The sequence below is a fragment of the Oncorhynchus masou genome, chromosome 32 (assembly GCF_036934945.1).
Source record: "Oncorhynchus masou masou isolate Uvic2021 chromosome 32, UVic_Omas_1.1, whole genome shotgun sequence".
NCBI lineage: Eukaryota > Metazoa > Chordata > Actinopteri > Salmoniformes > Salmonidae > Oncorhynchus > Oncorhynchus masou.
The window spans coordinates 67,153,101-67,167,046 of NC_088243.1; positions in this window are offsets into that span (position 1 = coordinate 67,153,101).

Here is a 13,946-nt window from a genome sequence, read left to right on the forward strand (position 1 = left end):
GGATAAGTTCATATCAAAACAGTGTTTAAACAGGAATAAGGTGCCAACTTTTAGGTCAGGACCACTTGAGTGACAGAACTTCCACACAGTCCCACATGTGAATTCATTTCAGTGTTTCTCTATTGTGTCAATTGTACCGTATGTCACCTATCGAGATGTCTTGGAGGTGTGTTTCCCCCCCGGTTGAGCTTTAGCTGGTGGCAGTCTCTATCCCCTCTCTCCTTTCCGTCCCTTTCTTCCCCTCCACTTATGCAGGGTAAACACACACACACACACACACAACGCTCAGCCTATCGTCTGAGAGTGCAGCTAGAGCCAGACAGCGTAACACGATCCGTGATAGAGTGGTGTCCAGCACTCTGTCTACCGCTTCACGTAGAGGAGGAGAACGAAAGATAAATCGAGGAGAAGAAAGGAGAGGGTGAGAGAGTGAAGGTGGCAGGGGAGGTTGGCAACTAGAACGATTCCTGTGTGTGTGTGTGTGTGTGTGTGTGTGTGTGCGTGTGTGTGTGTGTGTGTGTGTGTGTGTGTGTGTGTGTGTGTGTGTGTGTGTGTGTGTGTGTGTGTGTGTGTGTGTGTGCGTGCGTGCGTGCGTGCGTGCGTGCGTGCGTGCGTGCATGCGTGCTTGTGTGTGTGTGTGTGACTTCCTAATCCAGTATGCTTTAACCCTTGTGGCAGCAAGCGACTGAATGCGATAGCGTTCCAGTCCACTGTGTGACTGTAGTATCTATCAAGACTGGGCGACGAGGATATCCAGGGCATTTGCACAGCCGCTACAAAAACAGAAACACTATCTAAGAAGTGAAGCTCGTTAGGATCTCTAGAGGGAATAGCCACAGGCATTGCCAAAGGTAACTTTTGTAATGGATATTATTATTATTTTATCGGCTTAGATTTCTTTATTCTCCACAATCTTTATTCATTTGTTGGCCACATGTTATGGAAGAAAATAGCAATTCTTAACTCATGTGGTGCAATATACGGGTTAATTTATAAAAGGCATGCATATCTTGTCAGCATGCATGTGAATGTAACTGTTCTACAATTTGCTTGGGCCTTATTAGGACTGCAGCACAGTATACCCATCTCAATTCTTTCAAGTTATGGAGACTCAATGTTTATTATTGTCTAAAAATATGCCTGATGCCTAACAATATCAGACACCAGCTTTTGATAATTCTCAATTGTTTGCACTTGGCAAGATCTATGTCTATTGGAAATATTGACATTGCAAGTAAATTGGAAACAGATTGCAGCATGGAATCCAGTTGCTGTACACTTGCCCAGCAACATTTTTAGCAGATGTTTTGTGGGAAAACAGCAAGCTCTGTTGTAGCCTACTATTCAATGGGCGATATTCAGAGTGATGCATGTTCTCATGGAATTCATCAGAAGATTTGATGGCCTGTGCTCTAACAATGAAAAACAGCTACGTTAAATTGGGAATGGGTTAGAATGGAATTGGAATTATGAGTTATTCGGAGGGTTGGATAATGGGTATTATTTGGTTAGCTATTCTTATGGTTCTCTGCACATTGCCACATACACTGGATAGGTGCAGTGAAATGTGTTGTTTTACAGGGTCAGCCATAATAGTATGGCGCCGCTGGAGCATTTTAGGGTTTAAGGCAACACATCAATGATTTTTCACCTTGTTGGGTATTCGAACTAGCCACCTTTCGGTGACTGGCCTAACGCTCTAACCGCTAGGCTACCTGCCACCCAATGTGTATTGGTAATGGCTATGGCAAATCTGGTCTTGACGGTAGGTACTGCTTCCTGGGTCTTAACTCCTTTGATTGAACCATTGTGGGAGCTACGTCATGGCCGTGGAGACAGTGACATATTGAAGACCTTAGCAGAGCACTAGTTGTGAAGACCGAGTAATAGGTGTGTAGCAAGTGGAAACCAACAATAAGCAGTAGAGATGCATCACAGAGGTATAAGCTCAGGTGTCACACCAGGTCATACAGTTGCTATTCACATATATTTACAAGTGACAGATAAATGCAAGTGGGTAAACTCAACAAGCTTTTCTCTGTGGGTATTGCATCATATGAGGTATCGCTGTGGAGCTACGGCTATGATTTATTGCCAAGGCCAGAAGGCGAGTGGTGCGCCAAGGTAGCTGTATTTTTAGCTGCTACCTGAATAAGAAGGATATGATTAATTACACTTGATATATCCATTTCCTCATTTATCAGATATATTCATTTTATTAGTGGCCAACAATTCAGATTTTTTTCATTATATTGATGTTCATATACAGTATGTATTGTTTTATCCCAGCATTCCTATAATACCCATGATGTCCATTTATATTGTGCACTTTAATTATTCATTATTTCAAATGATTTGTGTTGCTGTTTCTAGTGTTAACTGTGATATAAGTTTATGTCCTAAAGGCACTATCTCTAACTTCAATTTCCGGTCAAAAGTGCTGCCCCTGCACATGATTGTTGATTGTGGGGGTGGGACTTGACAAATGTAACTGTGACTCACATTTCCATGATATTGGAATTCTGTTGTAAGTGCCCCCCAAACCAAAGGAGTCTGGTTTTGGATGTGGTTAATACAGCATCCAAATCACCCAATGGCAGTTGAATGTTCCAAGACACACCCACACAGTTTGTAAAATACGTAGAGGCCAAACTATTAACTGGACATGAAAGTTACAGTTTGTGCCTTTAATGCTGGTTGTGATTTAAGTTAATTAATGTGAGCTAAATAGTGTACTTAAATGTAAAATTATGAAATCCACAGCAATGTTTTTTTTAAATCAAAGAAATGGTCCTATTTCTTATGGAACCATAATACAATGTTATGTTTATTCCTAACGTTTTTTTGATGTTATGATACTGTATGATGTGATTCAGTAATATAAATTGTGCCGTTTTGTGTTTCATCACCTATGCAGAGCAATTGGTAAATTCAGTTTACACAATTTAGTCTTTGGCATGATGGGCGCCATTAGAAACATTGACACCATATTATTGTCCCACAGGGTCCTTACTAACTGTTATGTTGTATAGTTTCAGCATTATAATTGTGTGTATCAGTATTTCTCTCCTTGAAAACATTTGAAAATACTCTTTCATCATAGGGTCAAGGATTATTGGTGACACCAGCGATCCCCGTTGGTTTCAATGCTCTCTTTAGCTACTTCAATTCAAACATCAATGGCTCCAGTAGCCCTTCACTGAACTATTTTAGGGGAGAGATCACTATATATTTGTTTATATATACTGTTTAACTGTTATTAATTACTGTGTTATGTATTTCTCATAATTGTTTATAATAATTTATATTTTACATTGTAAATTCCAACCACATTTTAACACTTGACACCTATTTGATTCAATCATATTATTATTATTTTTTAAGTTCATGTTCTTTGATATTTACACCTTGGTTTGCATTTAAAAAAATAAAAAAAAACATATTTAAAATATCTATAAAATGAGCTAGATACTGATTGTTTTACTCCTTTCAATTTGTTCAACATTTAATATTGCATTTCAAGACCTAATTCTTAACATCAAGTCCTATGTACACATAAAATCAATATTTTCACACAGCCCTTTATAGCGTACTGCATTGGGATGTTTCCTTTATCTGGTAATTGGCTGAGGGCTTGCCACTGAAAGGCATGTCCAACATTGCATCCCAAATGCCACACCTGTCAACACATCAGCATACAATAGGAGACGTCAGATATCACTGGCACCCCCTCACACCCCCTCACACCCGCCTGTACCCTTTGCATTAATCAGGGATACGGACTGGGGGGGGGGGAGCAGGAGAAGCCTTTGATCCATCTATAAAAGGCCACTTAAGCAGATATTTCTTCTCAGATTCATCTGCTTCAGTTTTTCTCTGGCCTAACATGAAGGAGTTCCTGGGAGAGGGCAAACATTCTGTCTAATTAACACTACCTTTTATATACTCTCACTTTCACCCCTCTCTCTCTCTCTCTCTCTCTCTCACTCTCTCTCTCTCTCTCTCTCTCTCTCACACTCTCTCTCTCTCGCTCTTTCTCTCTCTATTTCATTCCTCTCTCTCTCTCTCTCTATCTCTCTCTCTCTTACTCTCTCTCTCTCTCTCTCTCTCTCTCTCTCACACTCTCTCTCTCTCGCTCTTTCTCTCTCTATTTCATTCCTCTCTCTCTCTCGCTCTCTCTCTAGCTCTCTCTCTCTCCCTCTCACTTTCACCCCCCCTCTCTCTCTCTTTCACCTCTCTCTCTCTCTCTCTCTCTCTCTAGCTCTCTTTCTCTCTCTCTCTCTCTCTCTCTCTCTCTCTCTCTCTCTCTCTCTCTCTTTCTCTCTCTATTTCATTCCTCTCTCTCTCTCGCTCTCTCTCTAGCTCTCTCTTTCTCTCTCTCTCACTTTCACCCCCCTCTCTCTCTCTTTCACCCCTCTCTCTCTCTCTCTCTCTCTCTAGCTCTCTTTCTCTCTCTCTCTAGCTCTCTTTCTCTTTCATTAATCTCTCTCTCTCTCTAGCTCTCTCTCTCTTTCACCTCTCTCTCTCTCTCTCTCTCTCTCTCTAGCTCTTGCTCTCTCTCTTTCATTCCTCTCTCCCTCTCTCTCTCTCTCTCTCTCTCTAGCTCTCTCTCCCTCTCTCTAGATCTCTCTCTCTGTTTCTCTCTCTAGCTCTCTATCATTTGCACCTTACACTTTCTTCAATCTCCCTCTCTTTCTCTCTCTCTCTCTCTCTCTCTCTCTCTTTCTCTCTCTCTCTGTATTTGTGATTCTCAGTGACTCTTTCTACTCTCTCTCTTTCTATCTCTATCTATCTCCCCCCTCTCTCTATCTCTTCTATCATCTATCACATGAAGCCCAGAGGTGTCTTTCTCTATTTCTGTACCTTTTCAGTGAGCTCTTGACACTTTCTGAAATAGTTGGCTTACCCCACCTTTGATGTTGTCTTCAAATGGATGCAGATCAAACTTTAAACTCCCGACCCAGATATAGCGGTTAACACATTGAATTATCAAAATCATTCAACACTTGAAACAAATCATGTTCCGTAAACCTGTGTACAGTACATTTCCTTGACTTGAAATACCAGTGGGGGCAATGTTCACGTTTTTTAAGGAAAATGCATTGTGTTTTGAAAGGTGAATAGCGAACTCTAGTGTTTTATGTCTGGATGCCGTATTATTAATGGGCTTGCTCTACCGGAGGATTACTGCAAGTGGCAGATTATTCATTATTTTGATGGCAGGCGTCATAAACCACTTGACTGTGATGTGTGCTGCTATAGTAGACCGAGAGCGAGAGAAAGTTATGCCTGTAGATCTGCTTTCCTCCCCCAGAGAGGGTATTTGTAGCAACTTGCAGCTAGCACCAAGCAACCTTCAACTACTGCCAGCTTCAATTGATGGACTTTAATGGGTTATATACTGCATATACTGTATATAGGGTACATTCATGTCAGGCCCCAAATTATTGGCACCCTTGATAAAGATGAGAAATAATGACTGCATAAAATAAATCATTCAAATACTGAGCTATACTGTATCTCAATTTTTATTATATTTTTATTATATATATATATATATATATATATATATATATATATATATATATATATATATATATTATAATTATTATTTTATTCTAATAGAATTGCTCAGGGAAGGCGTTTTAGTTTTTCACTCAAAAAAGGTCAAAATAATTGGCACCCCTGTTTTCAATACTCTATCACCCTCCCCTTGCAAGGTTAACAACACTGAGTCTTTTTCTAAAATGTTTTCTGAGAGTGGAGAACACTTTGGGAGGGATCTTAGACCATTCCTCCGTACAGAACCCATACAGAATCCAAGCATTTACATTTGCTGGATGACATTGCAATAGAGCTCTTTGTCCACGCACACCAGTGGTGGGTTTGGCGTCAAAGAAAGATGCATATGTCGAAAAGAACCCCATACCTACTGTAAGATATGGTGGTGGATCTTTGACGTTATAGGGCTATTTTGCTTCCACTGGTCCTGGAACCCTTGTTAATAAGGTCAACGGTCATTTGTGTTCTCCAATCCCATAAAAAAAAATTTTTAAAGGCTCTTTGACATTATTCTCGCAAGGTGAGGTTTTGAAAGGTATTGAAAACAGGGGTGGCAATAACTTTAACCCCTATATATATTTTTTTAAATAGAACAATATTACTTCTTAAACAACATCTCTTTCTCTGAGCAATTGTATTAGTATAACATAATATAATTTCAACATTTTTGGGAGCATACAATATATCTCAGTATTTGAATTATTTATTTTATGTCGTCTTTTTTACTCATTTTTGTCAAAGGTGCCAATAATTTTGGAAACAACTGTATATTAATAGGTAATGCTGGAATGTAATCTAATATGATATACAGTATACTGAGTCTAGGTACTAGAAAAACGATATATCCAATTATGTTAGTTATTTCCATTATATCAGAGAACTGTATCAAAGCAGGACTTTGATATACCTACTGTAGTCACAGCTGATTGTTCATCTTATTGCAGATGCATCCCCATATGTATACATGCTTTCTTTTCTGTTTGCTTTGCTTTGAGAGAGACGAGAATAGAGTTGCTGCAAGTGAAATTAACATTTTAGTCTCTGATATCTGTACAGCACTGTCTGAACGAATGTACAAATTCAAATCAGGGAGCTGCAATGTGATGAGGCAGAGAAAGAGGGACTGTTGGTGGCCAGTTAGCCAGGAGCAGACAGCAGACAGGGTTCCTCTCCAGGCATACTTTAGCATCTCTATGTTGGCTTTACTTCTTACCCTGACACTTTTTAGTTTGGACACCCAGCTCCAAAGTGATTAATGCATCGCCACAGCCGCTTTGGAGGATGTCTTGCAGCGCTCTACCTTTCTCCTTGCCAGCTCTCCTCCCTGATAGTTCTCTAACATGACATGAAGCGGAGGAGATTGATAGCAGTCATTACGTCGCTCTCAAAGAGCAACATGCGTTCCCAGCACGAGCCAGCGTGCTCCCCATTTAACTACTGCTAGCTCCGTACATGGTTTAAAGGAATGCTGATGGTGGTATGGCACATAGTGTAGCCTTGCTACTGTGTGGTAACCTTCACACAGAGGAGAAACCAGAGGCATTCTATAATAATTGTTGCCTTATTAGTTCAACAAAATGGCTATGTTTGCATTGTTTTTCTACGAATACCTCCGTCTCCCTTTGAATAACAAAAATTCAAAGAGAAAGAATTCTGATCATGCAGAAAGAGAGGGATATCAGACACTCTTGCCTGATATTGTTAGCAATATCAATATATTTCCCCAGGTTTTCCCTCCTCTGACCCCCCCCCCCCCCAAAAAAAGGACACATTTAGCCTTTAAATTGGTTGATCAGGCTGCGATGTTGGCTAAACCTGTTTTTAAAGCATTACGTTGGTGAGAAGTAGACTGCAGTCTCCTCTGGGTGATGCGACCTTATCAGGCTAAACACCTGACAATGAGACGCTATTGTCACTAAGGGGAACACAAATATGCTGGGTAAAAGCGCCCCACCACTGTTATTGACCTCGATAAGAGAGTACTGTACTTCCCCCAGGCTTTCCTAGGTTCTCAAGTCCTTCAGACAGACTCAGCAAACCAAGGACACTTCAAATCAAGGTCCGATGACTAAGTTGGTATTGCAAAAGACTCTTTGTTTTAGATAAATATGTAACTTATATTCTGTCATCAACCAACCATACATGTACTGAACACCTTAACCGTGATTAACATTCCAACCAACTCTGCACGTATTGAACGCCTTAACCCAGATGAATATTCCAACCAACTCTGCATGTATTGAACGCCTTAACCCAGATGAATATTCCAACGAACTATGCATGTATTGAAGTCCTTAACACAGATTAACATTCCAACCAACCCTGCATGTATTGAACACCTTAACCCAGATTAACGTTCCAAACAATCCTCATCATCATGTAGACATGACATATTGTCAATAAAATAAGTTTTATTGGCCCTAATCTATAGCCAATATAGACCTCAATGCACTGAGTTATGCCTTGCGGAAAAACAGGTCATATGGTCATATGTTATTTACTTCTTTCTGCCGGCATTGAGGAGATATTTTTAGTCACATCAGTACTCACCATCCTTTGCTAGGTGAGGTGCATCTCTGCTCTCCACAGCATTCTAAACCTGGCTAGGTATGGTGCATCTCTGCTCTCCACAGCATTCTAAACCTGGCTAGGTATGGTGCATCTCTGCTCTCCACAGCATTCTAAACCTGGCTAGGTGTAGTGCATCTCTGCTCTCCATAGCATTCTAAACCTGGCTAGGTATGGTGCATCTCTGCTCTCCACAGCATTCTAAACCTGGCTAGGTATGGTGCATCTCTGCTCTCCACAGCATTCTAAACCTGGCTAGGTGTGGTGCATCTCTGCTCTCCATAGCATTCTAAACCTGGCTAGGTGTGGTGCATCTCTGCTCTCCACAGCATTCTAAACCTGGCTAGGTGTGGTGCATCTCTGCTCCCCACAGCATTCTAAACCTGGCTAGGTGTGGTGCATCTCTGCTCTCCACAGCATTCTAAACCTGGCTAGGTGTGGTGCATCTCTGCTCTCCAAAGCATTCTAAACCTGGCTAGGTGTGGTGCATCTCTGCTCTCCAAAGCATTCTAAACCTGGCTAGGTATGGTGCATCTCTGCTCTCCGTAGCATTCTAAACCTGGCTAGGTGTGGTGCATCTCTGCTCTCCACAGCATTCTAAACATGGCTAGGTGTGGTGCATCCCTGCTCTCCACAGCATTCTAAACCTGGCTAGGTGTGGTGCATCTCTGCTCCCCACAGCATTCTAAACCTGGCTAGGTGTGGTGCATCTCTGCTCTCCACAGCATTCTAAACCTGGCTAGGTATGGTGCATCTCTGCTCTCCACAGCATTCTAAACCTGGCTAGGTGTGGTGCATCTCTGCTCTCTGTAGCATTCTAAACCTGGCTAGGTGTGGTGCATCTCTGCTCTCCAAAGCATTCTAAACCTGGCTAAGTGTAGTGCATCTCTGCTCTCCGTAGCATTCTAAACCTGGCTAGGTGTGATGCATATCTGCTCTCCGTAGCATTCTGAACTTAGCTAGGTGTGGTGCATCTCTGTTCTCCGTAGCATTCTAAACCTGGCTAGGTGTGATGCATATCTGCTCTCCGTAGCATTCTGAACTTAGCTAAGTGTAGTGCATATCTGCTCTCCGTAGCATTCTGAACTTAGCTAGGTGTGGTGCATCTCTGTTCTCCGTAGCATTCTAAACCTGGCTAGGTGTGGTGCATATCTGCTCTCCGTAGCATTCTAAACCTGGCTAGGTGTGGTGCATCTCTGCTCTCCACAGCATTCTAAACCTGGCTAGGTGTAGTGCATATCTGCTCTCCACAGCATTCTAAACCTGGCTAGGTTTAGTGCATTTCTGCTCTCCGTAGCATTCTAAACCTGGCTGGTATGGTGCATTTCTGCTCTCCGTAGCATTCTAAACCTGGCTAGGTGTAGTGCATCTCTGCTCTCCGTAGCATTCTAAACCTGGCTAGGTGTGGTGCATCTCTGCTCTCCGTAGCATTCTAAACCTGGCTAGGTGTAGTGCATATCTGCTCTCCACAGCATTCTAAACCTGGCTAGGTGTAGTGCATCTCTGCTCCCCACAGCATTCTAAACCTGGCTAGGTGAGGTGCATCTCTGCTCTCCGTAGCATTCTAAACCTGGCAAGGTGTAGTGCATCTCTGCTCTCCATAGCATTCTAAACCTGGCTGGTATGGTGCATTTCTGCTCTCCGTAGCATTCTAAACCTGGCTAGGTGTGGTGCATCTCTGCTCTCCACAGCATTCTAAACCTGGCTAGGTGTAGTGCATATCTGCTCTCCACAGCATTCTAAACCTGGCTAGGTGTAGTGCATCTCTGCTCTCCGTAGCATTCTAAACCTGGCTGGTATGGTGCATTTCTGCTCCCCGTAGCATTCTAAACCTGGCTAGGTGTAGTGCATCTCTGCTCTCTGTAGCATTCTAAACCTGGCTAGGTGTAGTGCATCTCTGCTCTCCGTAGCATTCTAAACCTGGCTGGTATGGTGCATTTCTGCTCCCCGTAGCATTCTAAACCTGGCTAGGTGTAGTGCATCTCTGCTCTCCACAGCATTCTAAACCTGGCTAGGTGTGGTGCATCTCTGCTCTCCACAGCATTCTAAACCTGGCTAGGTGTAGTGCATCTCTGCTCTCCACAGCATTCTAAACCTGGCTAGGTGTAGTGCATCTCTGCTCCCCACAGCATTCTAAACCTGGCTAGGTGTAGTGCATCTCTGCTCTCCACAGCATTCTAAACCTGGCTAGGTGTAGTGCATCTCTGCTCTCCACAGCATTCTAAACCTGGCTAGGTGTAGTGCATCTCTGCTCTCCACAGCATTCTAAACCTGGCTAGGTGTAGTGCATATCTGCTCTCCACAGCATTCTAAACCTGGCTAGGTGTAGTGCATCTCTGCTCTCCGTAGCATTCTAAACCTGCCTGGTATGGTGCATTTCTGCTCCCCGTAGCATTCTAAACCTGGCTAGGTGTAGTGCATCTCTGCTCTCTGTAGCATTCTAAACCTGGCTAGGTGTAGTGCATCTCTGCTCTCCACAGCATTCTAAACCTGGCTAGGTGTAGTGCATCTCTGCTCTCCGTAGCATTCTAAACCTGGCTAGGTGTAGTGCATCTCTGCTCCCCACAGCATTCTAAACCTGGCTAGGTGTAGTGCATCTCTGCTCTCCACAGCATTCTAAACCTGGCTAGGTGTAGTGCATCTCTGCTCTCCACAGCATTCTAAACCTGGCTAGGTGTAGTGCATCTCTGCTCTCTGTAGCATTCTAAACCTGGCTAGGTGTAGTGCATCTCTGCTCTCCACAGCATTCTAAACCTGGCTAGGTGTAGTGCATCTCTGCTCTCCACAGCATTCTAAACCTGGCTAGGTGTAGTGCATCTCTGCTCTCCGTAGCATTCTAAACCTGGCTAGGTGTAGTGCATCTCTGCTCCCCACAGCATTCTAAACCTGGCTAGGTGTAGTGCATCTCTGCTCTCCACAGCATTCTAAACCTGGCTAGGTGTAGTGCATCTCTGCTCTCCACAGCATTCTAAACCTGGCTAGGTGTAGTGCATCTCTGCTCTCCGTAGCATTCTAAACCTGGCTAGGTGTAGTGCATCTCTGCTCCCCACAGCATTCTAAACCTGGCTAGGTGTAGTGCATCTCTGCTCTCCACAGCATTCTAAACCTGGCTAGGTGTAGTGCATCTCTGCTCTCCACAGCATTCTAAACCTGGCTAGGTGTAGTGCATCTCTGCTCCCCACAGCATTCTAAACCTGGCTAGGTGTAGTGCATCTCTGCTCTCCGTAGCATTCTAAACCTGGCTAGGTGTAGTGCATCTCTGCTCTCCGTAGCATTCTAAACCTGGCTAGGTGTAGTGCATCTCTGCTCCCCACAGCATTCTAAACCTGGCTAGGTGTAGTGCATCTCTGCTCTCCACAGCATTCTAAACCTGGCTAGGTGTAGTGCATCTCTGCTCTCCGTAGCATTCTAAACCTGGCTAGGTGTAGTGCATCTCTGCTCTCCGTAGCATTCTAAACCTGGCTAGGTGTAGTGCATCTCTGCTCTCCGTAGCATTCTAAACCTGGCTAGGTGTAGTGCATCTCTGCTCTCCACAGCATTCTAAACCTGGCTGGTATGGTGCATCTCTGCTCTCCACAGCATTCTAAACCTGGCTGGTATGGTGCATCTCTGCTCTCCGTAGCATTCTGAACCTGGCTAGGTGTAGTGCATCTCTGCTCTCCACAGCATTCTAAACCTGGTTCCTTATCTGTTCTGTTGTTGTTCCATATATTTTATTTGATCCTCCTCCCCAGGAGTTTTCCAAGAAAAATACAGGAAAAGAGGCTAAAAAGGCATTCGAAAAAAGCTTATGTCTGCATTATTGGTCGAGGTCAAATTAAACCTCTGGATCAAAGAAGTGATTCTAGAGTGTTGGCTATGGAATTCCAACTATATCAGTAAAGCTTTTGTTGACAGAGTATAACAAACCCTATAGCCATACAGTATATATCCTGCCAGGAACCTTCCGGCTGCTCCTCTCGAAGCCGATAACTGATCGTTAACATATTTGGCCATTTTCTAATTTTCTAATCTTTTCTAATCACTTTTTCTCCTGTGAGCTTTCTTCTCACTTTCCATTGTGTATTTTTGTCATAATAGTCCATATTCAGATTAGTAGTATATTTCAGTCTTAGGAAACACAGCAGGGGTGTCTACATGTCCCAGGCTTCACCTCCCACTGCTAGTGGGTGAAATAGGAAGAGGGCAGATCGTAATAGCTCACTTGAAATAGCACATGTTGATTAAGTGATTTCCTTATCTAATTGGTGCAAACGAGTAGATTGAGTGAAAGATTAGCATAGTGTCTTGAATTGCAAATATGGTCTTAAATATGTCACTTACACTGTATAATGATAAAATTAAGTGGGATGAGTGGTAAAATAAGTGCTTTTACTTTTTGTTCTGGAGTGGATTGTTGTGAGTAGGTTGTGACCTGTTGTCTAGAAAATACTCCTTCTCTTTCTCGGCCCTGTGGCAAATTCAAAAGACTCCATTATACTGTATTATGAGTAGTTCAGAACTTGATATGCACCAGGATGAGAAGATGGTTTGCTAGAATGTTAATAGATATCGGCCGGTATGATTAATATCTAATGGCTGACGGTATAATTCATATCTAATGGCTTCCGGTATGATTCATAGCTAATAGTTGCCGGTATAATTCATAGCTAATAGTTGCCGTTATGATTAATAGCTAATGACTGCCGGTATGATTCATATCTAATGGGTGCCGGTATGATTCATAGATAATGGCTGTCGGTATGATTCATAGCTAATAGTTGCCGGTATAATTCATAGCTAATAGTTGCCGTTATGATTAATAGCTAATGACTGCCGGTATTATTCATAGCTAATGGCTGCCGGTGTGATTCATAACTAATGGCTGCTGGTATGATTCATAGGTAATAGTTGCCGTTATGATTAATAGCTAATGACGGCCGGTATTATTCATAGCTAATGGCTGCCGGTGTGATTCATAACTAATGGCTGCTGGTATGATTCATAGCTAATAGTTGCCGGTACGATTAATAGCTAATGACTGCCGGTATTATTCATAGCTAATGGCTGCCGGTGTGATTCATAACTAATGGCTGCTGGTATGATTCATAGCTAATAGTTGCCGGTATGATTCATAGCTAATTGTTGCCGGTATGATTCATAGCTAATGTCTGTTGAAATTATTCATAGCTAATGGCTGTCGGTATGATTCATAGCTAATAGTTGCCTGTATGATTCATAGCTAATGACTGCCGGTATGATTTATAGCTAATGGATGCCATTATGATTCATAGCTAATAGTTGCCGTTATGATTAATAGCTAATGACTGGCGGTATTATTCATAGCTAATGGCTGCCGGTATGATTCATAGCTAATAGTTGCCGTTATGATTAATAGCTAATGACTGCCGGTATTATTCATAGCTAATGGCTGCCGGTGTGATTCATAACTAATGACTGCTGGTATGATTCATAGCTAATAGTTGCCGTCATTCTCGCTATCCCTATTCTGTTAGCACTCTCCTAGCATCCACACATGTGCTTTACTGCACCAGCAGGTAAACTGGCCATACCACTGAGAGTCACTTCTGACTATAATTCATAGAAAAGCTGTTTAAAGGCACACTATGTAATTTCCACAGCCTAACCCTGACGACTTTGTGGTGCATGCAAGACCATCCATGCAATACTTGAAGCTCATGGTTGGAAGATTGTCCAAATCCTGTAGAACAGTTCTGAACTACTGCTCCTCTAGTGGTACAGTATCATTAGGTGTTCATTGAAAATATCTGCAGTATAATGTTTTTATTTAGTTCATATATTAGTCCATATTCTCA